The sequence below is a fragment of the Sturnus vulgaris genome, chromosome 3 (genome assembly GCF_052056855.1).
Source record: "Sturnus vulgaris isolate bStuVul1 chromosome 3, bStuVul1.hap1, whole genome shotgun sequence".
Taxonomy (NCBI): domain Eukaryota; kingdom Metazoa; phylum Chordata; class Aves; order Passeriformes; family Sturnidae; genus Sturnus; species Sturnus vulgaris.
The window spans coordinates 55,565,076-55,592,292 of record NC_142245.1 but is presented as its reverse complement, the minus strand read 5'-3'; the positions used below and the strand labels follow the sequence as shown (position 1 = coordinate 55,592,292).

General features: G+C 39.4%; 1 long non-coding RNA gene across 2 annotated transcripts in view; it reads right to left on the bottom strand.

The window, feature by feature from the left end:
• LOC148224348 (uncharacterized) overlaps window positions 1–27,217 on the bottom strand; it is a 217,296-nt gene that overhangs the window by 55,081 nt on the left and 134,998 nt on the right. Inside the window, exons 5-6 of one of the 2 annotated variants that reach the window (XR_015802417.1) lie at window positions 22,041–22,228; window positions 13,158–13,213 (exon numbers count right to left, since the gene is read on the bottom strand). This is a non-coding gene — a long non-coding RNA (uncharacterized LOC148224348). The remainder of the gene's footprint in view (window positions 1–13,157; window positions 13,214–22,040; window positions 22,229–27,217) is intronic. The other variant, XR_015802416.1, reaches the window with a different exon arrangement.

The following is a 27,217-nucleotide window of genomic DNA, read 5'->3' as shown; positions in this document are numbered from 1 at the left end:
TGGGACCAATGAAACTCTACTCTTGTCTCCATTTAGCAATGTTTCATAGCTTTCATGTGTACTCCCTGTCCTCAATATGCAACAATACCACAGCCATACAGCTCCTACCTCATTCCAACTGAGCCCGCATCTGTCCTGTTAGCATTTAAAACAATATTTTGGATTACCATCTCATATGGCAAAGTCTTTACTTTGTAGCTCACTAAATGCAATCTCTTTAACCTTGTAAAGCTGACACTATTCTGTTCTCATTCAAATCCTCCTCAAATTCAATCCTTTGAGGCTCACACATTCAACATGAAAAATTACAAGAGAGAGAAAATAAAAGGTCTAAAAGAACCCCTTTCTCTGACTTTCTCATGGCATGTCAGAGGATCCAAAAAAGTAAGATTCCAAAGGTCCTCAAGATGACAGCAAACCTTTTGGCCCAACTCAGCTGTATATTAAACTTTCTTCTCTGAAACTTCCCCTTTCAGTGCTTAGCTCTCCCAATACCAAAAAAAAAAAATGTTCTGTCTTCTTGTTGAAGCATTAGGGATTTTTTTCCATTTTTATAGAGGGCAGAGTATAATTTCAGCCCATGAACATGGAGATATCATCAGTAGATTCTGTAAGTATCTGTGCTTCCCAAGTGTTTTCTTTTCATTAGACTATTTTTGATTTCACAAGGACTTTTCTGCAACATTAAGCAAAGCTCAGGTAGATACTAACACTTTTATCCCTTGAACATGTTTAGACAGGCCTTTAGTCCTTCATTCATATTATTTTCAACCGGTATACAAAAGTCCTCCAAATTTAGAAACATGTGGAAATTTAATTAATGCTGCCTGTCCTGACTTCTAAATAGATAAGACAGATGCTAAATAAGACCTAGATAAAACAGAACTCTTAATTTTCAGTTATTCTGTATGTAATTCATAAATTACTTAAATCTATAGTTCAAGAATTTCAAAATATTGAGGGGTTTAAAATATTTCCATTCTAAAACCTCTCACTATATCAATTTTACAAGAGCACCTAGCTCATCTATATAATCAAGACAATTCTAAATGTTTCCAGTTAGATATCCCAAAATGGGGACATCCAAAACAAGTGACTACTTGTCATCACTGGTATATTTTTAGGATCTCATGCCTTTATTTTTTGTTAATGTACTTTCATGTCTTATTATTTAGATTTCATCAAAAGCTTCTTCTAAAGGGCAGCATTTCTATCAATATAGTACAGAAGATTTTCAAGGTGTTCTTCAAGGAACCATTCAGGGGCTAAGACAAAAAGAAAACAAATAAAAGAATGAGAAAAAATATCCAGTTAAGCTCCTTCCTCTGGGTATCTCGTACAGCTGAAAAAAGCAATGCCATGAGTAGTCTTGGGGGGAAAGTTTGCCTAGTGCGACCCTAGGAGCTGCAGGACACAGGCAAACTGATTTGCTACATTGCTGAAGTAGAGTCAGGATCAGGATGCAAAACTGAATTCCTGACCTTTGCATAGTTTAGTGTGGGATTTTTGAGTCTTTTCATCATACTTACATTATTTTTGAACAAACATTATCCCAGAGTGTTTGCTAATATTCAGGATTTCTGAGGAAAGGGTATTGTGAAAACTTGTTTCATACAGATGCAAACATGAGGAAAGATACAAAGTCCTCCTTCCCTCACTCTGGATATGGTGAAAGACAACTTCAGCCTCAAGTCAAGGTCCACTGTGGACAGAAGGGCCTCCAGGAGTACCCACTTGGGGCTGCAGTCCCAGCAGTTGCCTTTCTGTGTGCTTGGCTTTCTATTCCTTTTCACCTTCTAGCTCTTTGTTGGAGGGCAGAGAAACTTGAGCTCTTCACCCCAGTGAAACTGGGGAGAGGTCTGTGCTTCCAGAGCTCGGGGAAAACCCATTCAAACACAAGGTCTCAGTTCCTCTTCCAGATTTTCCAGGAGGTTGGTGATTTAAGCCTCAGTTCCAATAGCACCTTCTGGCATTAAACAAAGAGAAATTCAAGTGCTCTTACACTTGGCCTGAAAGGAAAGTAGGCAGCACTTTGTTGAGACACTGACCAGTTAGCAAACACACTCCCTGGCAGACTTCCAGTCTTCACTTACCCCAGAGCTGTTCCAAGAAGAGCAGTGTCAGAGCTCAGATCCAGAGTTCAAGCTATCGGATTATAATCAGGCAATATTCTTGTGGAAAACTTCTTCCAACTACATTTGGAAAATGTGTGAGGTAGCCAAAGCATCCCTGAAAGTCTTCAGAGAATCTTGGCTCAACAAGAGGGTCAAAAAACAAAACATTGTATAACAGCTCACCATCTGTTCCGCACTTTTAAATTCTGCCTCAGCACAGAGAGGGGAGTGACATAAAGAGACAAAGATTTGAACTCAGCCTCAAAGTACACCAGCATCTTTTCTTGCTTGATTGTGTACTAAAACTGCCTGTAAAGTCAATAACTTCCTATGGCTTCACAGCAAAGCGGAAAGATTAAAAAAGAGCCATGGTCCTTTGAAGATGTGGAAGGCAGTAAGTGAGCAGGCTGAATCCTCTTTGGATTTGAAAGTCTGTGCAGTGCTAACAGTTCTGCTTTAAGGTGTCAAAATTGCCTTAAATCTTTACCTTTGTTATATCCTGCTGGCATAGACTTGTAATAGAATAGGCCTGACTGTTTCAAGCCATTCAGACAACATCATTTTTCTGTCTGCATTTTTTTAAAAACAGCTGATTAGCACCTTTTTTTCATTTGTTTTGTTGTTTAATGTGCAAACCCTTTTAATTACTTTAACTAGAACAGCATGACAATATAATGTACAGCATGCAACTCCACTAGATTTTACTGTGGTTGGTAGCAACTCACAAACATGAAGTTACAAACCAAATATTTAGGGGTCTATCTCTTTCTTAGGCTATGAACTTCTCACTAAACTCAGTGCAAAAGCAGAAGTCTAGGAAAAGACTTAGAAGCAGAAATATTTTACTGCTCTCTGTTTGGAAAACCAGGGTAGTGTATTTTAAAGGAAAGAAGAAAAAACAGGAGGGAAGAGAAGGAGGTATAGCACGGGGTACAACAGGTCCCATGCCACCTTTGGCTTTGGTGGCAGCATGGCCAAGGCTTGCACAGGAACCCAGTGCCCACCACACCAAAACTGGTGGTGTCCTGTCCCCAGTGCTGCAGCCCCTGGAACTCCCAGGAATGCAGGGCAAAGCTGAGGCCCTGCTGCAGCACAGGCAAACAGGCCAGGGCAGGCTGAGAGTTGAGCAGAAAGCACTTTCTGAAATAGTTCCTCCCCTCCACCAGACTGGGTGCCAACCCTTCCCTGGTTTGGTGCCAAGTCCAGCAGCTTAGGCTGCTGCCAAGAACTTTAAACAGTCTATTATTTCTTTAGGGACAGCATCACCACCTTTCTCTCCTCCTAACAAAGTCTACTTCTTTGTTAGAGTGTTTCACAGAGCTGGTGAGCAAGTTTGTTAAACTACAGTAATATAGCTGCTCTTAGTATTAAAAAGAATGATCACTGAGCACTCATTTGTTACTCCCCAATAACAAAATGCATGGCCCCTTTCAATGAAACAGTTTGTCCCCATCACAGACATTCCTGGGCTAGTCCTGTGAATTTTTCAGCCTCCTGCTACGGCACCATAAAGACCTATTCTGGACTGCATAGACACATTCTTGGCATCAGGTATCTTCCTCAAGGAGCGCCTGCTGTCTCGTGGGGATTGTCGAATTGGTTTGAGGTATAGCTTGAGTGTTGCCCCTGAGCAGACTCCCATAAGTTTCTATCAGAGACTAAACTGTGCTTTAAGCTCCAGGCAGCTGACTTAATGGAGGGCAAGCGATTGTAGATTGAAGCTCAAGTGTAGCTGACCTTCCAGCTCATAAAGCAGCAAAGACCTGACTGTCCTGCGCTAATACAAACAGCCCTGCTGACAGCACATGACCAGAGCTGCTGGCATACAGCTGCAAAAGCAGGAGATGGCTTGGCTGGGGTGCTGAAAGGTCCCTGTCCCTGCCTGACCCTTGCCATCCCACTGCACAGCCTCTGAGCTGCATAGCAGTCAGCTCTTGAGCCACCATGGGTAAGGGTGCGCTTTCCGAGCTAAATCATCATCACTTATCGCTTGCCTTAAAACATGAAGTTGTTAATTATTTGTGTCAAGGCTTTCTTACTCCTTGGGCTGAGCTTTGAGCTAAAATGTCCTGAAATTGCACAGCTTCAGCTTGGCTACTTGGGTTAGCACTGCAATGAAGGTGTTTAGCACAGATGCAGGGAATGTAACATCTATCATATAAATGTAACAATTACCATATAAACTTTTCCTTCTAACTTTTTCAAGGGTTTCTTAAATAAATAAGACCTACACAACTCACCCTATCTCTTTCTCCTGTATGTCTATCAGTCTGTTTCCCTTCCTCAGTAACTTTTACTGTGTAACTTCAAACAAATTTGAAAATTGCTTAAGTGTCTTTGGTATTTGCAAGCAACTTAACAGAGATTTTCTTGCAGTTTTAACCAAAAAAGAGACTAAAATAAATTTTATTTTAAATAGAAATCAGCAGACCCAAGTACAAATATCAGCAGAAATTCAATCTTCATAATTTCTGCTTTTTATGTGACTACTAGCATTAAAAGTGACACACATTGGGATATGTAGGGAATGATTAACATGAGTTAAGCATCTTCTTAAGCATATGGAGTTTGACAAAGCAGTGAGCAGGGGGCAGGATGTGATAACCATATGCAAGTATCTAAAGCATTCAAATAACAGTGCAGAAGAGAAATCAGAGAAGCACAGAATTATTTGGGCTGGGAGGAACCTTAAAGATCATCTCATTACAAATCCTCTGCTATGGGCAGAGACATCTAGTACTAGACCAGATTTCCCAAAGCCCCATCCAAACTGGTCTTGAACACTTCCACTGCCACAGCTTCTCTGGGCAACCTGACCCTCACCATTCCTATAGGGAAACTTTCTTTCTAACACCTAAGCTAAACCTACTCTCTTTCAGTGTAAAGCCATCACCCCTTGTCCTATCACTACATATCCTTGCAAATAGTCCCTCTTCAACTCTGTGGTAAGCCCTTTTAGGTACTGGAGGGTGCTGTGATCTATCCCTGAAGCCTTCTCTTCTTCAGAATGAACAATCTGAAGAATCAGTGTGGCTAAGGGCTGGCCAAGTATGAACACTTAATGGCAATCTACATAAACTTCTCCACCCCTCTGCAAAGCTGTCAGTCACAGTAGGGAAGCACACCCATTTCACACAAGGAGAGGAGCACAGCGTGATAAAATTCACACCTGAAAGGGATCAGAATGACCAAACTTCACATTCTGGTCTAAAATCTACTCACTTGGTGAGACATCCCTCCTTCACTCTAAGAACCTCACTTAGAAAACCGAATTAATCTGACTCCTGAGACTGTGAAGAAAACCCAAGACAAGCAGTCAAATGCCACGTATAAATGTGGCAAAACCTTGAAAGCACAGAAATTGATGGCTTCAACCTTCCTATTATGTGGTGCTTCTTCCCCCTGAGCTCTGTGACTTACTCCTGAGTTGTAAAGTCAAGACTCTCAGTCCCTTCTAGAGTGCTAGTTTTGATTTATAATATACCTTCAACCTTGAAAGACAGCATGTTGCACATACAAGGCTTTCTCAGCCACTCCCACTGCTCACCAGATTTATTGTCCTCAAAAATTTCTGCCCAAGTTCCACTCCAGACTTGTGCACACTGGCTCTGTTTTCTCTGCCTGAGGTTAACTTTCTTAGTATGCCCGAGTATTCATTCAGTCCAGGAATATAATCCCCAAGGATTTCAAGATCTCTTTACTATAGAGGCATTTCCAGTTTCTGACTGTGGAAGAAATATTGATGTGAGTTCCTTGAAACCCTTTCCCTATGAAGTGTCAATAATTACCATCTTGGCATACAAAAAGGAGACTTTGGCAGGCTGCCCAGTAACATCAAACAGGTCTGGAACAGTCACAAGAGCTCAGCTTTCTGTAACAGTACCTGACATGATTGTAAGAAATCACATAATTGACTTCTAGGAATTTGAAAAGAAGATATATTTTTGTTTAATTTTTAGCAACAACATTAAGAGCTATCCTTTTGATACTCTGTTACCAGAATTGAAACGTAAACTCTGACTTCTTTCACTATCTACTTAATTGCTGTTTCAGTTATGAAAGCATGTTTTTCCTCATGGTTTTAGTCACAAAAAAATGTCCTGGATAGAGCATTCTTAATTTACCTTGGTAGCTCTATGTGCTATGAGGTTTTAAATAAACTGTACAACACTTTCCTCAAACTCAGATTTTCTCTGATTTTTTTTCCTATTTTGAGATTTTAAGAAAGAAAAAAAACCAAGAATTTGTTTTTAAAGCAGAATGCAACTATCAGAATTTAAACTGATTATAAACCACAGGAATCATTTGGCCCAAGCCACATAAAAACAGTGTAGGTCAGAGTACACCATTTGGCCCAAAGTTTCTTTGAGAAGCACATGAATTCAAGTTAACCTGACCTCATTGGAAGGGCAGAACAGATTAACATTTAGTATACCTCACTTCTTATCTATGCATCCATTGGGACCTGAATTTCATCCCTATTAAAAGTTCTTTAAACACCACCATATTCACCATCTCAAGGGAAAGCAGTTTATCCCACTTATTTCAGCACTGATTAAGAGTAATCAGGTAGAAAAAATCCTGTGTTCAAGCAATCCATGCTGAAATCAAACTACTAAATATACCCCAGAAACTGTATTCCTCAATGTGAAAATGTCTCTGCTTTTCTTTGTATTTTTGCCTTTACTTTCACATTTTTATTTCTATTTCTATATTCTCAATGTATCCATTTCTAGGATCATAACATAATCACTGAGTTCAAAAATATTATTTGAACCTCCAATATGCCTGCAGGTTCACCAGTGTGTTAGAAAGAAGACCATATAACAGGCCAGAAAAACATACACAGAGGAGATGAAGTAAGAGGAGTCAATAAGAAATTGTTAACAATAAATATTATTATGTATGGCACTGCAATACCAAATGAGAAAGAAATCCAGCCACAACCCACTGGTCAATGGATGAAGATTTTTTTCCACTTTAAGATCTTTCTAACAGCAGCTAGAGAAAAAAAAAGTTTCTTATTTTCTAGACTGATACATGAATTGCTCTGAATGTATTATTTATGATATTTTTTCTTTTTGACTGTTATAGTAATCCTGTACAAAATCCCAAGATCCATTCAAACTCCACAAGCACACAAAACTTCCTGTTACTACCACTTAATCAGCCCTCAAATAGACATTATAAACCTATGGCTCAACTAGAGAAATCAGCAAAGAAGGGAAAGAACTGCAAGAGTATTCTGTGAGAAAATGCTAGCAGAGCTGGAAACTGCTCTGTCACCCTCTGATGCCCCCTCCCATGACCTTTATCAAGTGATTTCTCTACTTCTTTGCTCGGTTTACACATCCTGCCATGTTCAGTAAACACACAAAAGCCAAATATGTAAATGCAGATCTGAAAACAAAGGGCTACCAGGAAATAAGAAATCACCAGCTGGCACAAATCACCATTGCTTGACTGAAGTCACTTTGTGCTGGTGGATGAGCCAAATCTATGTTTCTACTCCAGCAGTCAAGTGGCCCTGGGATCCCACAGCACTCTTTCTTATTTCTACTCTTTTCATTGCTATCATATCTTCATCAAACCCCTTAAAAAAAAAAAAAAAGAAAAAGCCAAAGCTGTTCTTGTAAAACCATATTTAAAAATAATATCTAAATAAAAATGCTTTAATAAAAGGACATTTGGGACTTTCCCATTGCCATCAATTACTTTGTCTGAGGGGCTAAGATTGAAACACACACACCATGTTGACTGCTACATAAGGATTAACCCACCATGAATGCTGTGCTACATGGTTCAAACACACTCATTAGGTAAGTAGTTGTCAGTGATCCTTAAAGATCAAAACAGAAAATGCAAGAAATCTGTTCAGATAAATAAACTGAATATCAGACACAAGACATTACAGGAAAACTGGTTTCCACCTAGTAGAGATTTATTTGAATTTATTTGTGTTATAGAAGAGTGAGTTACAGAGATCTGAGAAAACTTTTACAGCATTTACCACAAACAGCAAACAATTCTTCTATTCAAAAAGTTTTTTAGAGTGCTACTATATTGTTCACCCTCCTGTTTCACCCCTCAGTTTTTACAAGAAAGGCTCTAACACAGCTAAGAGGGAAATATTTTGAGGCAGTGATTAGATATTTTTTCCCTAAAGTAGCTAGCACAATTGATTCTTCATATATCAGGATTGCCCAGAAGGAAGCTTAACTGTAAAAGCTTTCTGGTCAAAAGCAAGTCCCAGCCTTCCATCTTTGCATTCCCAGTCTCTCTGAGACAACCCATATCATAGGAAGGGAAGCAGTAAACACCAGTTGCTGTGATGAAGAATCAGAGGCAAACCAAATGGCTGTGCCAGGGCATGCAGAGCCCTGCATTTCTCCCGTTTTTATCTGGGGCTGGGACAAGACTTGCAGAGTGTGGTACAGCTGATTCTCATCCTTTCTGGGCAGTGGTTCCTAATTTCATTCCTAGAGACTCTGGTTTTCAGATTCTGGAGTCTTAGAGATTATTTCCATCTTTAAAGTACAATTTTAGTTACATCCCGGGCTGAAAGGGGGCTGGAAACTCACGGGGAAAAAGTTTGTCTGATTTGTGATATGGAAATACCATATCTCAGAGTAAAAGAAACCTTTCTGAACGCATTCATTCCTATTTCTGTCTCCCTGACGAGGGTATCTGTAAGGGAGACAATATAAGCAGCCTATTCACAAGCCCAGAAGCATCTTCCAAAACATTCATATTCAGAGAAAGACTCGTTAATTATTTTTCTGCAGATTTGGCATTAGGAGTGGAGGCACTCTGCAGGATCTGGGTACACTCTGGAACAATACTCTCATGTGACATGGCAGAAACACAAACAAATATACTCTGAACAACAGACCATATTGGCCCCAGCCGGGAGGCCACAAAACAAGAACATTTCCAGTGACAGACCCTGCCATCAATTAGTTCTGTGCCAAAGAGCAAGACTCCCCCAGCCAATTTCTACCCAAGTCACCTGCATCAGGCCTCATTTTATGTGCCCAACCACCACCCACTAGCAGTGACACTATCTCTCCTCAGAGCTGCTCCTGCATTCTGTCCCTCACCCTGGCATGGTCCAGAAACTCCCCAGCATCTCAGCGCTGACCTCCAGTTTCATCCATCATTTTCACCATGGAGTCAAGACTAATGTTCTGAGGACTGACCTAGTCACATAATCTGTGTCTAAACTTTTATTTCTGTACCAGTTTTTTTACAGTTTATTTCTATGGAGTCCAACAACCTAGTCTTCATAAAATTCTACCAAGATAAAAAGTGCTTATGTGGGTTTTCGCTTATTCAGGTATCTTTATCTGCAGCTTGATTGTCATGCAAAACATGAGTGGATGAATCCTTACTGCTGCAGGTATATTTTCTCCCACAGTATGGTCCTTTTAAAAAAAAATTTCATTCATTCATTTCTTAAAAAAACTCTTCTTGATATCAACTTCAGGTCAAAACTGTTAATCCAGTGTCAACTCCATTATTGTCAATTACCTTACAAAACCTAGATTTTAATGTGAGAAATAGAAATATTCATCGTGTCATTTTATAACCCACCAAGTGCTTATTCAGACTAAAGCACTGATTTCAAAATCACAGCAAGCAACTAAGACATAATTAAACTTTTATCCCTGCAGATTTTGAGAGATACATATTTCCTGCTAAAAAAAATTAAAGGAAATAAAATGGTTTTCTGTAGTGGAAGGTTTTAGTTTAATTTGATGTTAGAGCAGGAAGAAATATTTTCATGTAACTAGACATGAGAGAAAAATTAAGACAGCAAGCGATTTTTGTTTTGGGATTTTTACAATCAATATTTTATTTTTCATAATACCTTGATGTTTTCAGATATTTTGCTTCTTTCCCCACTTACTTCTGCATTAGAGTAAGAATAGAATTGATCTGCTTTTGCATTAAAGTTTTCCATCTGGGACCAACGTAGTGAAATACATCTACCCCTTTTCCAGCTCAGTGGTCAGCTGCATAAACACCACCTTATTATACCCGAGCCACCTGTGACCCATTCCATGCTGCAAACACCAGTTGGTGAAATGAGCATCTTGGATAATCATTTGAGACAATTATTTTGTCCATAATTATAAGTGGACTTTTCTTGTCAAGATCCTTTAGCTTAGATCCCACAGAAAATGCAAACAGAAGCCAGGTCCCAGGAAAATGCTTCAAGGGGGCTTGTAAGCAGATGTTACCAGCTCCATCCCTGGAAGCCAGGGGCTTCCAAAGCCAGCCACAGGTACCATTCTGCCCTTCACTGCCCCAGCTGCTCAGATAAACCACCATGAATCACCTCCCAGACAAAAATGCATGGGTTTGGGTTTGGTTTCTTTCTGCCAAGGTCTTCATGCCTTACTGCAGCTTTTTAATGTGAAACCCATGCAAACAATGTCTCTGCATATCCAAGCATCACTTACAGCAGTACAGACAGGACCTCTAGATACAAACTAAAGATTACTATTCAACAGAAATTAACCACACTCAAACGGTGATTTTTCCAGGCCTCAATCCTCATAAAGTGCTTTAAACCCATTTGTAACAACACATGAAATCTCACAACTCAAATTTATTACTTGATCCCCCTACCCTGCAGAAATCCCTGGGAAGAACACAACACCAGTGTTCTGCCTCTGCATGAGATAAAGAGCCAGTTCTCAACTCCAAAGTAGTATTATCCCATGATAAAACTTTTTTTGAATGACAGTCATACACACATCTGGCTGTTGAAGTTCTGTTCCTTCTGGGCAGGGAACTAACTCATTCTCAAAAACTGAGCCACTGACCATCCTTTCCATCACCAGTTGTCAGCAATGGTTTAACTCAGCCCACCCCAATGCCCTTCAGACCTGTGTGTGTGTATTCAATTTCGCCTACTCTTAAAAAAATTGAGAGGACTCCTCTGGAACTGACTGCAGAGATGGATCATAAAAAAAATAATTAGGTCAAGACAAGGCTATTGCCTTGCATGAGGGCAGGTTGAACACACAACAAAATTTAAGGCTTGGAGGACACCTGACACTTCATTCCAGGGCCCAAGCTTCATCCTTTACAGCATTTCCATGGAGATGCTGCCACAGAGAAGTGAATTAAATCCAAACCAGCCTATGTTTGTCCTCTTTCTTCCTAGGCCTCTATGTACTGTTGTGTTTCATCCTTCCCTCCTGCACTACCTAGCATGTCCTATTGTTTTGGGTTTTTTTCATCAAGTTATCTAATTAGTTTGGGGCGAGATCAACAGATTACTCATAACAGCAGGCTAAGCAAATCACCCATGAATAAGTGTTTACTGGATCAATCCCTTACACTGTCAGCTCTTCTGAGCAAAGACTGTACTTTATTCTTAACATGCAGAGTAGTCTGTACACTAAAGGTTTTATATACATAATTCATCTAAAAATAATAATGGTACACTAAGAATGAATAACATGCCAGCACCAAAGTTCCCTCACTGCACAACCATCAGTAACTCAGAAGTGCTCACACACAGCTGAGGCTTGGAAAACCAAATGGATGATAAAGGCAAAGTTTTAAGGCAAAGAACTAAGATCTGCAGTGCTACTCCCAAAAAATTGTCAGGAAGAATCTTCAGAACTCTCTGTGCCCTAGATTCATGTTCTGAAGAAACAGCAATACCAAAGGAACAAGTATTTTCCTACTCCTACTTGATATACTCAAGGGTAAAAAAGGACTTGGAAATAGGAGGACAACATAATGGATATTTAACATATGTAATATGTACTTGCATAATGGCATGCTTTTCAATGTGAGACACCTTATTGTGTCTATTGTTTATAGATGGTATCTCAAAATCTACAGCTTAAAGGAAACAAACACTTCTGCAGTGTGTGGGGTGTGTGTAGCATCAGTGTGTGAGCTATTCATTGACAGACAATTTACATTTACAGAACACAGAGAGGACACTAGAACATAAAATGTTTTATGATAAAGTATAAACCTATGACACTGACCTTCCAGCTTCACCATTTAATCCAGCCTAGACCCTCCAGCAACTAAATATTCATGACTAGCTTGACCTCTGGGCTCTTCTCTCACACCCAGTTGTACCTAAAAACCAGAGTATTAACCCTTTCACAAGCTAATGTTTTGGGGATGTTGTCTTCTCCTCTTACTATTATGCCCGTGTGGGTTTTTTTCACGTTGCCATCTACAATAGCCTGGCTATTCTTCTTTCATATTTAAAATCCTTTATGCAAATCAAGCTGGTAGCACAGCAACCTAAAGATCTTGCATTAATGCAGAGTATTATTCACATATAAAAATTCCATTTAAATCCCATTAAGGTTATGACATAAATCCAAACAAACTAGAAAATGCACAGTTAAGGTGGAAAACTGACATATGTCTTCTAGTCTCTTAGCAGAAGAAAGCAGAATAAGAAACCTATTAGTGTGTCACCCAGTTGGAGCAAGGCAGAGAAGCACATACGTTACCTTCTTGCCTTTTAACTATTCTTTCAATTGCATCTGGGATTCCTTTGTTTTATTTTTCCTTAATGCCTGTGTCCCAGCGTGAGGGGTCCTAGAAGACCATTTTTGTCTGTAAATACTTCTGGACAATATCCATTCTGAGGGACAAGAGACGCAGTCACTATAAAGTAGCTGTAAGCTGGGGGGAAATCAGATAAGCATTTTCTATTTTTCTGGAGGTGTTTCTGGCAGTTAGTAAAAGTCAGAGACACATATGACATTGTTTTGCAAGTGTCCCAATTAGCAGCGCTGCTGCTGCAAGCTGGAGGCACCTACTTTTGTTCTCACATGCTTCTCCCTTTGAATTCCTGACACTTCATAGTAATGAACAACACTGAAATGTCTTGGAAAAGACCAAAATTATGCTTCTGCAATACGCAAAACGTTCTCAGCATGGCTGAGCTGAAGGAATGGGTGTAGGCAGCACTGTCTTTTGGATAATCCACAGCTTGTGAGGATGTGGAGTGTGGTGGTGCTCCTGGGCACCTACAGCTTGTGCTGCACATACCTGCATTGGCAGACGCCTCTCTCTGCCTGTTGTGCGTGACATTTCATCCCGTAGCCCTGTAATAACAATAAGGGTAAAGAGAAGAGGTTGGTTGAGCTTTTAGCTGCATTAGTCAAGCTACAGATGCTGGAGTTAGTTGTGAAATTTCAGTCAGAATCAAGTCCAGAGTATGTGCCACTCCATATGTTTGTTACACAGGAAAGTATGGCATAGTGGGCTGTTATTGGAAAGTGTGGGGTTTATTCTTTTTCTTTGGAGTTGAATGCAACTTGATTGCATTTCTTCTTCTTTTTGGTAATGATCAGTGTACAGAAACAAGCTGGTTTAGGCAGTGAAGCTGTTGTCTTGACTAGAATCCCAAGTTTGATTTGAATTAGCCATTCGTAAGACAGATATACATATGCACACACACAGGCACACACACAAAGCTTTGAAAGTGGTTCCATCTGTTTTTTGGTAAGGCTGGGTGATAATTAGGAAAAGTGGAAATATTTGATGTTCTGGGTTTGAGACCTGACATGTTTTCCTTCGTGTTGTCATTGAACACTTCAGTCCTAAACAGAATGGTATTAATTTGGCATATAGTAGAGCTGAGGATTAAGGTTTAGAGAGAGGGTGACTTTTTTTTTTTTTTAATTTAGCGTACATTTTCTTTCACTCTGCCTTGAAGAAGTTATTTTTCCCTTCCTCTGTTCTAAGCAAACATTCTACAAATTACACTTTGACTAAAACACATCACAGACTTCCATGGAAACAGCAGTCAGCATGAGGAAAGAGTGGAAAATGTTCAAGGTGACAAGAGTACCTTCTGCAGCGCCATCACAAGATACAAGATGAACCCTAGCAAGTACAGAAGAAGCTGACATGACAGTACAAAGCTAAACAAGATCACAATGCTTGGGAGAGAGAGGGAGGAAGGGAACATATGTGCCCAAAGCCATCCTTTCCTGCCAATTATTGAATCCTTGACAAATGACAAACATTCAGGGTCTATTTTGGATGAACCTTCAGGGAAGGTTGAGAGAATAGCTTAAATTGCCAATGTCCAATGTCTTCTTGGACACTTTACATTTCAGATTAATAAATAACTGCAATTAGACAAATATCTGTGAAGGATGAGAGTTGTCTACAAGTACATATTGTGCTGAAATTCATAGGAGATGCTTTTAGCCTTTGTCCTCAGAGGCCTCTTTCAAACTATGTTGAACTGCTGCAGAAGTCAGGCCTTCACTGGCTTGTGAAGAAAAATGGATTACAAGGCCAACATTGTAAAACACAGAGATAAAATATGTAAGTAACTATCAACTCTGTGGACAGGTATATTTATGAGAAGACTAAAGAAACAAGGTGGATTTTTTTTTTACTTATTGTAGTATTCTTACTCTTTCCAACATCCAAGTGCTCACTGACTTCTATTCCATCTTTTCTTCTCCCATTTCTAAATGTTTATGCATTCTCACCCAGAGACTCCTCCAGAGTTCTGACACTATATTTTCATCCACCTAGGACTCCCAGCAACTCTCTTCATCAACTCCACCTTATTCACAGCTCAGCTGCTGCAGTCATATGATCTGCTCCACAGCTCACATCTTCCCATCACATATGTGTAGGGAAACATATTGAGAAAGTAAGAAAATTACAACTTGAAAAATATTCCAGGCTGGAGCTTTTCAGCTCTGTTCCCAGCCAATAAGCTGGTCCAGCTCAAGGCTAGGGAGAATTTCTCCCAGGGTGATAATTTGGTCAAAATAAAAAGGAATTAATAACAAATATACAACACCTGTTGTGGTGCGTGACCAGGCCCTGGGAATGAGGTGTCTTCTCTCTGAACCAATCACCTTTTCTCTACTCTTGGAATTGTGAGTCATGCTATAAAACCAAGTGTGTTTCTGAATAAACTTGTCTCTTTCTTTCTATCATGAAAGATGACCATGTAGCTGTGCATTTTATTTCCACCGTATTTAAAGGGTTAAAACCCCTTTCCACAGCTGCACATATGTTCCTCCTCTTCAAATATGAAACTGCCTTCCACAATTACCATTTTCCACTGCTGCTTATTCTTGGTGAGCATTTGCCACTCAAACCAAATACATTTAGCTCCTTATGTTTCCAATTCTTTCTTCTGCACCATTATTCCTCACCTCTACCCAAATATTCTCCTTTCTTGAAATACTTTAAAATATTTTTTAAAACACCCCATAGAAATGACAGCAATAGGCCAGTTTTGACCTTCCACCTGGAAGAGTCAGTGTGTTTTTCTGAAAATTTTAAGGGTATCAGTCTGCAGAGATAAGAACCAGAACACTCTAGTTCTCACTGCCAAGAATGTTGCTCAGACTCCATAAATAAGAGGATGAAGGCAGTATGTCTTAATAGGTCTCTCTAGGTACAGATAGGCTGACTTCAGAGGTTTGCATCTCAGTCTGCTCCAACCTTGCTGACATCTAATCAAACTTGTCACCCACTCAGATATGCTACTTGAACTCCTCTTTATGCTTTCTCCCAAATCAGAATCAACCCAAAGAAACCAGGTAGCTTAAATACTGGGGTTCAGAGGTGGAGAGTTTTAGAATGATTCATTTTGATATAAATGGATGGAAAAGCTCTTACCCAAGCAGCACAGCCGGGAGGTAAAGCAGAATAGGCTCCTCAGGAAGGGGATGTTGCTTGCACGGCCAGAGCTTTCAGTCCTACACCCCTCCTCTGCATACATGAGTGACTGGATTGACTTATCATGCATTCAAGTGCAGGAGTATTTTTTTTAAGCAAGTAAAAGGCTAAGTGATTTGATCAAGGCCACAAATCAGCATGCCAGAGATAGGACTGTTATAACATGCTAGTAAGCCAGTCAGATTGAAAGCTTAAACTCTGAAGACAGGAGTCACCTTTTATATATTTGAAGTGTGCCCAGCATAACAGCATTCAGTCCTTGATGATGATTCTGAGTAGCAGCCTAATGTAGATAGTAAAAGCCATGTAGACCAATGGGCATGGGGCTTTATACAGTTTTTTAAAAAACTCTTGGGATCACAGAAGCATCAAAGTTTCAGCAGAATAAGATGTGTTGCCTTCTAAATGTTTCAAGTTATTTTCCTGGATTAATTAAAAAAAAATACCTTCCCAAGATAGCTTTTCCATATAAAAATTTTCCTTCCAGATTGTTTTGTTCCTTTTACAACTGTCAGTGACACCACAGCATTTGAAGCATGAGGAGGAAGTTATGTTGGGTAGCTACTATGAGAGGAAATAAAGGTGGAAATAAAACCTAAGAAAATATCACAGATAAAATTAAAAGGTGTTTGAAACCTCTTCACCTGTACTGACCCCAGAATTGTGCTAATTATGAGGATTAACATGCTTCCTGTACATTACAATAGGTTATTTCAGCTTCTGGACAGAGATGGTGTGCCACTCAGACACTGATGTCCAGGCTACAGATTGCTTGCACATGGAGTCATGAAATAAATGCAGGTGTCCTAACTGGCACAGTGAAAACACCAGTCTACCAGGAGGGAACAGGCATGAGGCAATATCTCATATCCAAGAACGTATCTAAAACCAAACATATAATAATTTCTAAGATAATTTCTCAATAATTTCTAAGAAGAGCTTCCTTTCTGTCATCTGATCTGATCATCTTTAAAAATTGCACCAGTTAACCTTATGAATTTCTGGATCAGCTGTTGCCATCCTCTCTGCTAATTGCTTAACATATATAATCATTTTGTGGAACACTTGTATGGGGTTTAATTCCTCTCAGACTACCTTCTACTTTGTTTATATCAGTGAAGATTATAATCGATGATAAAAAGGGTCACATAAGTATGCATACATTTCCTGACAGAAGAAAAAAAAAGCTTCAGAAATAAGTGGGCAAACCGTGTGCAAATTCATCCTTTCGCCAGATGTCCAAACACATTTCACTTCTGAAGGACTAAGGCTTTATATAGTTCACCAAAATTTAGCCCCAAACACATCAGAAAAAGTCTCAGTAAATGAAATTCAGCACACATTCTCCTGTTCTGATACTCTTTTAAGCAACACTGCCTCAGGATACATTAGTTTCATTATCTCTGTGTCTATAATAAGATCCCAGTGCATGACAGCCAAAGATTGCCATTTATCCTTCCACAATGACATGTTTCATTTTGGTTAGTGGAAAGGGTATGTTATGTGAGCCACAGCCCTGTAATTTCTACTCAGCATCGTATCATGGGCATGACATTTGGCCCTGAATGCTTCCCATGAGAGGAAGGCTATTGTACTGATTCAGAATAAATATTGCTGGCTCCTTCAACAAAAACAAAGTTTCACTTTTAGCTGAACTGTTTGGCACAGAAAATTTCTTGGGGGAAGAAAAGTATAAAAAACTATTTTGGAGAAAACTACATTTTTTAGTTTTTACTTTTGAGGTGCATGTTTCCACACAGAGGAAGAAGTTCTCCTTATATCTAATACATGCATTTTGCAAGAGGAACAAGCAATTAAGTACCAGATTATTGCTGTGTACCAGTTCTGGCTTGGTTGAAACATTAATCTTTATGATGAAGACTGAAAAATCTAGACTCAATTTCTCCATCCTTGCTTTCCTCGACATTTATGAAGAGTACTAAATGAAAAAGAACAAGAATCAGAGACCCTCCTCTAGATGTCTATGTTAAATATTACAATATCTACAAATAGATACTTAGCCTCAGCATTAATTAATCCTAAATTACCATCTCCATGCAGTCAGGGAAGAGGTTCAGGCTTCTTCAAAGGGAAACTCAAAAGCCTAGTGCTGAGTGGATAAAGTGAAGGAGATGAATAAAATGGTCAGTAAAAAATAGTGAGAGGAGGAGTATCTGCTGTTTGGCTGAGGATATTTAATGTATGATTTAAGGCTGCTTTAATTATATGCTTCCAGCTAGAGTTTACCCAGACCTGAAAACTCCTCTAAGCACTCAGCAATAGTGACACTTAGGGATCATGAGCTAGAAGTGGAAAATTTTCTGAGCAACTGCACTTTCTGATGACTCTTTAAAGGCACCTGCACCTTCTGTGTGGGAGAATAAAAACAAAACAAACAAACAAACAATAAGGGCGAGGGAGTGGAAACAGCAGTAGATCATACTTTTAAGATGGAGCTGGTTATTTCTATTATATTATAAATGAAAATATTATAATACTCGTTTTTCTGAGATTTTGGAGGACTTCATTTGATGATGGAGCAGACCCCTTTCTATTTACTGTGGGCTTGTGCTTTGTGAGGCACACTTAATGTTAATGGCACATCACTGGGACAAATGTTAATATTTTAAAGTCTGTCCACCTCCTTAGTCTAGAGCATCACACACATGTGAGCTATCTAGCTCAGCTTCACTGTTGAAGAGTTTGTCTTGGCTGTCTGTGGAGGGGCAGCTGCAGAATAGACAGCTAGAACACAGTAAGCTCCATAAAAATAGCAGAGCTGTCACTGAAGCCATGCCATGTACAGGATTGCCAGGGACCCTGAATAGCTGCTCCAGTAGGCTGTCTGTGCTGAAATCCTTTCTGAAAGCAGTGTCTGTGAGCTACCATGTCTGTGGAAGAGGCAGGGCAACCTCTCTGGAGTGGCACCACCAATCCCAGTGACAGCCCTGTCCCACCCAGTGGTGCCTCATCCTGCACATGGATCCACTGGAGACACGGTGATAACAATTTCCCACTCTTGTTTTCACACATCCCCTTAGTTTGCCTAGAGGGGGATCAAAATGCAAGCCCAGTGGTGTGCCACTGAGGAACATTGTTTTGATTGGTATCAAAGATGTGGAAGAAAATTATGTAGAGGAACATCCCATGCATGCTCCTTTCAATAACATTTTTAAACACTGTGGAAGAAGACAGAGTAACTTAAATATTTTCTGCCAGTCACCCAAGGTTAATAAAGCTTATAAAAAATAACAAAATCATCAATTCATAGAACAGTTAAGGTTGGAAAACACCTGTAAAATTATTGAGTCCAACCTAGTATACCATGTGCACTATTAAACCATATCCCTAAGTGTCATAGCCACACTTTTTTTTAACACTTCCAGGGATGGTGATTCCACCACTTCCTTGGGCAGCTTGTTAAGCTGACCAGAAAACAAAGTATCTCTTGTGCGTTTATTTGAAAAATTTTAGTTTCTTCATGCAAAACATATTGTGATATCATAGCTGATGCAAGATGCAATGCATAAAATAAAATGCATCATTGGTGACAGAGAGGGAAATATTCTTCTGATTAGACATCACCATGTTTCCCTTTTGCTGAACCTTATATTAATTTATGAGAATAATAAATATGAGGTCCCAAATCAGTTTATCCTACAGAAGACACCTAAACCCAGTAAAAAAAAAATCTCTCCTGAAAAATGCTTTTTTCTCTCTGCGGAATACAAAGAAATTCTACAGTGAAGGTAATCCTTAAATTATTACCATATAAATTTCTAAAGCTAGGTGGAGAGAAGCTCACCCTGTGTTTCAGCTCAGGTCAGCTAACCAGAATTGCAAGCAGTAGTTCGACTCCCTCCTATAACTTCATACAATTCTGGTTTTTTCCACCTGCAGTTTCAGTGTCTGCCAAAATTTCCTTTAGTCACGTCAAAAAAAAGCCTCTCTAGAGCTCTTGATGATTACATTTTGCATAGCAGTTCCTCAAGAACTAACACAAAGCATCATACTTTATTTGCTTGACCATTAATGAAATTGTGAAGGGATGCAGCTCTACTGGTGCTTCATAATTATATTACCGTCAGGAGCAGGAGCAGTAGGACTAACTTATACACAGTCCTTTCTGACTATGGTACTGCCAGTCACACTTTGGGTGAGGCAGAAATCATGGTCTTTTCACAGTCAGACTGCTTCCTAAACATCTACACTTACTATCAGCTTGTTAGCATACTGCTGCAAAGCATTAGGTAAGAATCTATATAATAGCAAATGCTTTGTTTCAGAGACCTTGACTAAAATTTGTAAGATCATATTGATTACATTCCTAGTAAAAACTGACAGCATGGTTGAATTGTATACAACAATTCAGGTTGCCTGTGCAACAGAAATAACAGGAAAAAAATCTGGATAAGTTGCATTTTTTTCCTATGTATTTTCTTAAATTTTGATTGATACTCTTCAGATGTATTTCATCTAATCAGAACATTATACTTCACAATCCTGAAATAAGCATCACTGGCTGATCTAAGCTTTGTCCCTTAGAAATGCAGGAGGATGAAGTGTACAAGCAGAGATGTAACAGTCTCCAGGCAGCTCTTCTGTCCCCAGGAGAGCAGCAGCAGCATGTGTCCCTTGCAGGACTGACACCCCCAAGCTCAGCTCTGCTGTGGCCCCCATGAGATCACTGTGACCTGAGCCACAGGCCAGGCATAGGGGTTGTGTTATCCAGCTCCTCTCTCCAGAATCACAGCTACCCCTGCTCGTATCCTTTTCTTTTATTAGCTCTCTATTACCCATAATTTGAGAGACTGTTTCATGGCTATATGAAGCTCCATCTCTTCTCCTCACCTTCCAGCAACTCACTGCTTTCCAGCTTCAGGTTTCCTCTTAGTCACCCTCAGTCCTGTGACACTTTGTCTATGCTTCCTCTCCTTGATGTTTTAATCCAGCCAGCAGAAATCATGATACCTTTACTCATCCAGCAATAACTAATTCTGCTTGTCCTGGACAAGGAGATTTTTCCCATCTTGCTCTCCTCTCTGCATATAGTAAATATTTGCATAATATATTAAGTATGTGGGGAAACCTCAAAAGATTTGGTTCAATGCCTTTTGGATAAGGACCTGAAAAGCTTGGCTGTTTGTGCAAACCTAATCCAAACAATCTGATTCCTGAGTTAATGGGCTGGAAATCTTGTGAGAACAGGTTGTCTCAGTACAAGATTTCTCGTGAATTTTGCTTCTGCTGTTGGAATGGCAGTACAGTGAAAATAACCCCTTGTACTGTTTTGACACTTCTTTTCAAGGATTCAGGACAATGAGGGAAGAAAGTTACCCAGACTTTTCTAAGCCTTACAAAAGTAGCAGTCGGTTTAAACTGATGTTTCAGGTGAGAACTCAGAATGGGAGATTACAACATCCAAGCAATACAGCTGTTCTTTTATAGCAGTGTTCACTAACTTTATTGATATGCATCAGGTATTGGTAAAATAATACACTACATACTCTGACTGACTGGCTAATAGGAATCTGTCAAACTGTGAATGCTATAACAGTCACATAATAATAACACAGCACTACAGAAGGTAATAAATTACATACTTGCCACCATCCTTCACATATTCTATACGGATCATGGAGTTATGGTTATTGGTTGCAGTGCGTATTACCAGGTCCCAGGGTCACCAGAACAGAGTTAAATGATGTAAGGGAGTAAGTAAAATGATGATCTATGTTCAAAACCAGCACTAGCCTTGGTACCTATTTACCTCATGCAGTATGTTTATATACTAAGTATGAATAATCAGGCTCCTGAAAAGGAAGAGAAAATTGACAATGCCAGGGGCAGAATAGCTCCTTCCATTTATCATTAATTTCGGATTGAAAGCCTTATTTATTTCTGTAGGTGCTGCAGGTTGTGGGGGATTGCTTAGAGTTGGTAAAGTTTCTCACACAGATCTGTGAGACTCCCTGTATACCTAGTACAGTATTTACCTCCTTCACCAAAGTTCATCTACAACCATCATGTGGAAAGAAAGCACTCCAGCAGCTCTGTGTGTCAGTCTCAGATAACAGCTGAGTCCCAGACCAAAGGCCACAACAATCCTGGCTTTTTGTTACTGCTACTGCTCCCACTTGAGCAAAAGGAGCTATTTCTTTCAATTTAGACAATGCGGTATTTGTGCTTTAGTTTGAAGTATCATCCACTTACATTTTATTAATGAATCCTTTCAACTTCATTCCATCTCCACACTTCAACGTATTGCAAATCCACAGATTTTGTAGACCTCAAAGCAATGCTGATATGTCATAACTTATACTCCAGAGAAGCACAAGGATGGAATACGTAGTGGCTCTGTACAATCAGAGACTGCTTCCAGATTCACAGGGAAGATGGTTCTAAATAGGGAAAAACAAACATAGTTACACAAAATTGCATTGTTAAAAATTCCCAATTACATAAATCAATGATATTTTACACTGTACATGGATTTATAGACTATTTAGGATTGACTGATACAGCTATCAACTGTATATTGTCAGCAAGTTATGCATCTCCTGGTGTCAGAAAAAAAAAGAAAGGTGAGGGTGTTAATTTTACATCTGAGATTATATTGTGTTGTATTTTCAAAGCAGATGTTATCTCAGGAAAAATTATGCTTAGGCAGGAGTTTTCATGTAAATAAATTTCTGTTGGGCAATCTATCACTGTTTGGATTTTTCCTAAAGTATTTATATAAACCCAAAGGTTTTTAAGAGCAGCCATAATGCTGGGGGAGAAAACAGTAAAGTGGAAAACAGTCTAGAGCCCAAATGCCCCAACTTACAGGATCCCTAACTCCAGATCACATTTGCTCTTTTACCTGTTTAGGCAACACTTAAAATAAGTTATCCTCTTCGTCCCATCTGCCCCCACTGCCTGCTCAACATATGCAGTATGTCCAATTACACCTCTGGAAAGCATCAGCACAGCTTGGCAAGAATAACCAGACAAACAGGGCAGTATCCATTCTCTATCTAGGCATTCAGTTTGTCACGTATTTATTGCAGAGTGTGCTTTTAGTGTTTTCTGTGTCTGCCCTGCTGTGTGTAAGGCCAGACACAGCTCTGTACCGAATGTCAACCTGACTCTTTTGTGTGTGCCCCCCCCCACCCCAAAAACAATGAGGTGCTCAGGTGTAATTGTACAGAATTCGAACAATAATCCTCGCTTTCTCCTGAAAATGAACGCTAGTGCATGAAAGGTAATATACCTCTCTTTTGCTGAGTGCAGGGCTCTGAAAGGTCACACTGGGAGAGAGATTGTGAATTGTTTGGAAAATAGCCAATTTGACTACAATGGGCAATTCTGAGCTTACAGTTTGCTTGTGTCTATCCTGCCTAAAGTGGCATCATTTGTAATAAAAACTGTATTGCAGAAGTGCTGTGGAAGAAATCACAAGCCCAATTTCCATTCTGCTGGAGAATCAGAAAGGGAGCTTAAATACCAAAACCGAGACACAACCTGTTCAGCATTGCCAGCAACAGGGACATCCAAAGCACGTTTGGAAGCATGACATTGATATAAATATATGCCTGCTAAACAGCCACAAGAGCACTTTGGGGACAAAATAAACACTAAAAGCTACTGCCAAGTTTTGAAGGACTATTTTAATTTTTACAAGCACCAAATTCAAAACAGACAGAATCCAGGACATTTCTTTGTTCTCCCTGTCTAGGTGTAGGACCTGTCACTCTGGTGGAAATTGCCATGTGCTCTCCTGTTAACCCAGTGGCTAACAAGACCAAAATCGAATTCACACATAACAACAGTGATTCACTTGTCTGATTCACAAGTCTTCTTTGTCTCGTTGCATGAAATGGCAGTATTCAAGATACCAGTACAATACTACTAGTTTTGCCCATAATTCCCAATGTAAAGCATCGTTGTTAAGGCCACTTTGGAAAAAATTAGTTTTCCCAGACATACTGAGTTTATTCTGGATGTATTTCAAGATTATTTTATACTTGCCTAGGCTTTGCAGTCATCTTGTAACTCTCATTCACTGGGGTGCACATGCTCAGCAGGTCTGACACCTTTAGAAATACAGCAGCCCTAATTGCAGGTTCTTGCAGATGGGCTGCTTACAGATTGAAGGTCCCTCTCAATTCCTTGCATATGTAAAAGTACCTGATTAATGAATAACCATGGGTAGTTGTAGGACTGCAAAGGACTTGCAAATGGCCTGAGTAATTTTAGAGGAGGCTGTATCAACCTTCTTCTGAGTCCCCTTGTTTCATTTAGTCACATTGGAAAGCTACAGTGCGATCAGAGTTACTCCCTCCAATGGCCTGGTGTGCTGGCTGCATAATTCACTCATAAAGTATTAACACGTGATTCCTTGCTGGAAATCAACTGTTTCTAGCTAAATAATACAGTTGGATGTACCATCTTAACGGCAAGGCAGGAAAAAATAAAACGAAATAAACAAAAGTGCCCCTCCACAAACTATCTTATAACTAGAAGTTTCTTTAGGTTGCTACTCCCTGAGGAGTTTTTGAGATGGTGGTCAACCAAGAGAAGTCCCTTCAACTTCTACCAGAAAAAAACAAAAATCTCTTCACACAGCTTGGATAGGTGTGCAGACCAACTGGAGACCAAAAGACTCCACTGTTACAGTCTGTTCTTTCAGAAAAAAATTCTCAGTACGTGACTTACATAGGTAGTCTCACCCAAACCCCAGAGCTTGATGAAGCTCAACATTCCAGCTTTCTGATATCCAAACATCTTCTTTTAAATTTGTTTCTTTCTGCTCTGGCTGGTTTTGATGCTTTTCATGAAAGATTCTCCTATCTTAATTTCCAATGACACTAAGACAATAAAGAGTAATGTGAAGAATTTTCACCCAATGTTAAGGATTAATGGCCTAGTTTTCAATTTTCATTTCATTAAGAACGCCTCCCAAAATAATCTATTTTCTGATGGTCGGGAGGCTTTGGTCTAGTAAAAGGCAAAGATTTAAAGAAAACCTCATATGTGAACCATTTAAAAACAGTCACAAATAGACAAAAAGAAAAAATCATATACAAAATAATCACAAATGGAAAACAGATTTTCAGACTCTTTCAGCCACCATGCAGGATTGTGATGCATGTTTCCAGTATTTTTGGGTGGGGTTTTTTTATTTTTTGCTATTGAAAACTGTAAGTTAAGTATCATACCACAATTCTTCACAAAGGAGTCTGTGTGGGGGAAAAAAAATCAACAAATTATAAATCTCTAGTCAGGTTACCAAACTCCTCTCTGTCACAAAGAATTGCAGACGAATTTCCCTATTTGTAATCTTCCTGAGAGAGATATCAAGACATTGTTAGAAAGAAAGGCTAGGCAGCAAATAATTTTCATATCCATAAACATTTGATATTAAAATTGTTTTTGCAGCCTCAAAAATAAAATCTCATAGAATCACAGAATAGTTTCAGAGGGAAAGGAGTTTTTTTTCTGCAAAAATAAACAACCAAAACTTTAGTTGTGTTCAACTGAAATGTTTCATTTATTAGTTTATCATTACTACTCATGAGAAAAAATTGTTTCTGACTGAAAAAATCAATGTTTATAATTTTTTTCATAGTAAAGTAGATATTTCTTATTGCACTTGGGATTTATTAGCAAATAATTAACTTAAATGAAACCGCTCATTTTCTGAAATTCTTACAGGAAATCAGCATTTTCCCTTGAAAGAGATAATGTAGAAGTCCCATCCAACCACACTGAAGAATGTTCCTCTATCATCAGGTGTGGCTTAAGAAGCATTGACTTTTCACCTAAGATGTTATTGAAGCTTATGGATCTCTTTCTTGACTCTCTTTCAAATAGTTAGAATCAGAAAAACACATCAGGAGAGCATTATTTCCCACAAATCACCTTTTTGAAGTATTACATGATGCAATGGGGAATCTCCTAATCTCAGGAGTGGCATCTTCTGTAAGTATGAACTGAAGTTATACTTGTGTAGACATAAACAAGAGCTCCAAATTCCACCACCACCTAACTAGAACCATTACCCCTGCTGAATTGTTCCCATGCAAGTGTCAAGTGGTATCACATGTCATCTGTTCCCTGAGTTATCCTCAGTAGATAGTATTTCTAATGTTGAAAACTCTCTATTTTCTATCTTAAGCAAAAGAAAGGAGGGCAGAACTAAAAAAAAAAAAAAAAAACAGCTTATTTTTCTATTTTTTTTTAAGTAACCTTGAATCAGAAGTTTGGAGTTTGTGTCTGTATATCTCATCAAGAATATATGTCATTTCTCTAAATAAGCATCATATATCTCAATAGTAGGGTCAGTTACCCACCCCTGTCCCCTCACAGTAGCTGATCTATCAAGTTAAATCACAGGCTTTTTGATATAAGTGTCAATGTAGATCTGACACTAAAAAAATAACTCACAGTGGGGCAAAAAAACAGTAAACAAGGCAGAAAAAATTAACTCCTTAGGCTCTCAAGTTACTAAAATCCAGAGAGGCTGGTGCACAATTAACGCTGCAATGCAGAGTATATTTTAGTTCAACTATGCTGAATGTGTACACAGTTTTTCATGCACTTATCTTCCCTTTCCTTTTCAGACCTCTTGAACTACATGTTGTCTTTCTTGTCTTGTTCTTCTCTCAGAACTTTACTGCTTCAGCTTCCACATAACCTCTCCCTCTCTGATGGACACCATTCCCTGTTACAGTCATATTTTCCTCCAAATTAAAAAAGCTCAACATACAATGTTCCCAGAGGCATTTAAAAACAGTAGCATCTGCTCAAACAGAATCAGTAAGACTGAAATTTGATCAGAATATTTTCTAGGAGGAGTTTTTTCCACAAATTCAATATTAAAATGTTTATTAGGAACAAATGTCCAAGTTCCAAGTAGCACAAAACATTGAAAGGAAGATAATAGGAGACCAAAGCTTCCTCCTCAGAAGATCCACCAGCCCTGTACTAGGGAATTCATACATACACAAGATAAGGCAGCTCCAGCCCTGTTCCAGTGACTGAGGACCTGTTCAGAATGCAAGAGCTCCTGCAGAAGAGGCTGAGACCCAGCATGAGACGCAGTGGGGCACAGCCAACACCAGGACTTGCTGGGTGCTTCCCTGGCACTTCTCCAGCCCTGAGTGGACAGGAGAAGCAGCACAGCGTGACTGGCTCCCACTGGTCCCTCTCTCATTGTCCCACCTCCCTGGGTTTCACACAGCCTCATCTGTAAGCCTATGAGTACAGATGCTCACCAGTTCCATCCTCCAGACCTCACCTGGGCATAACTTCAGAGGAGCAGGTGACACAGGCCTGCAGAGGCTGGGAGCACACTCACAATCTACCAGTGTGGACAGCAACAACACCACACCACTACACTAACT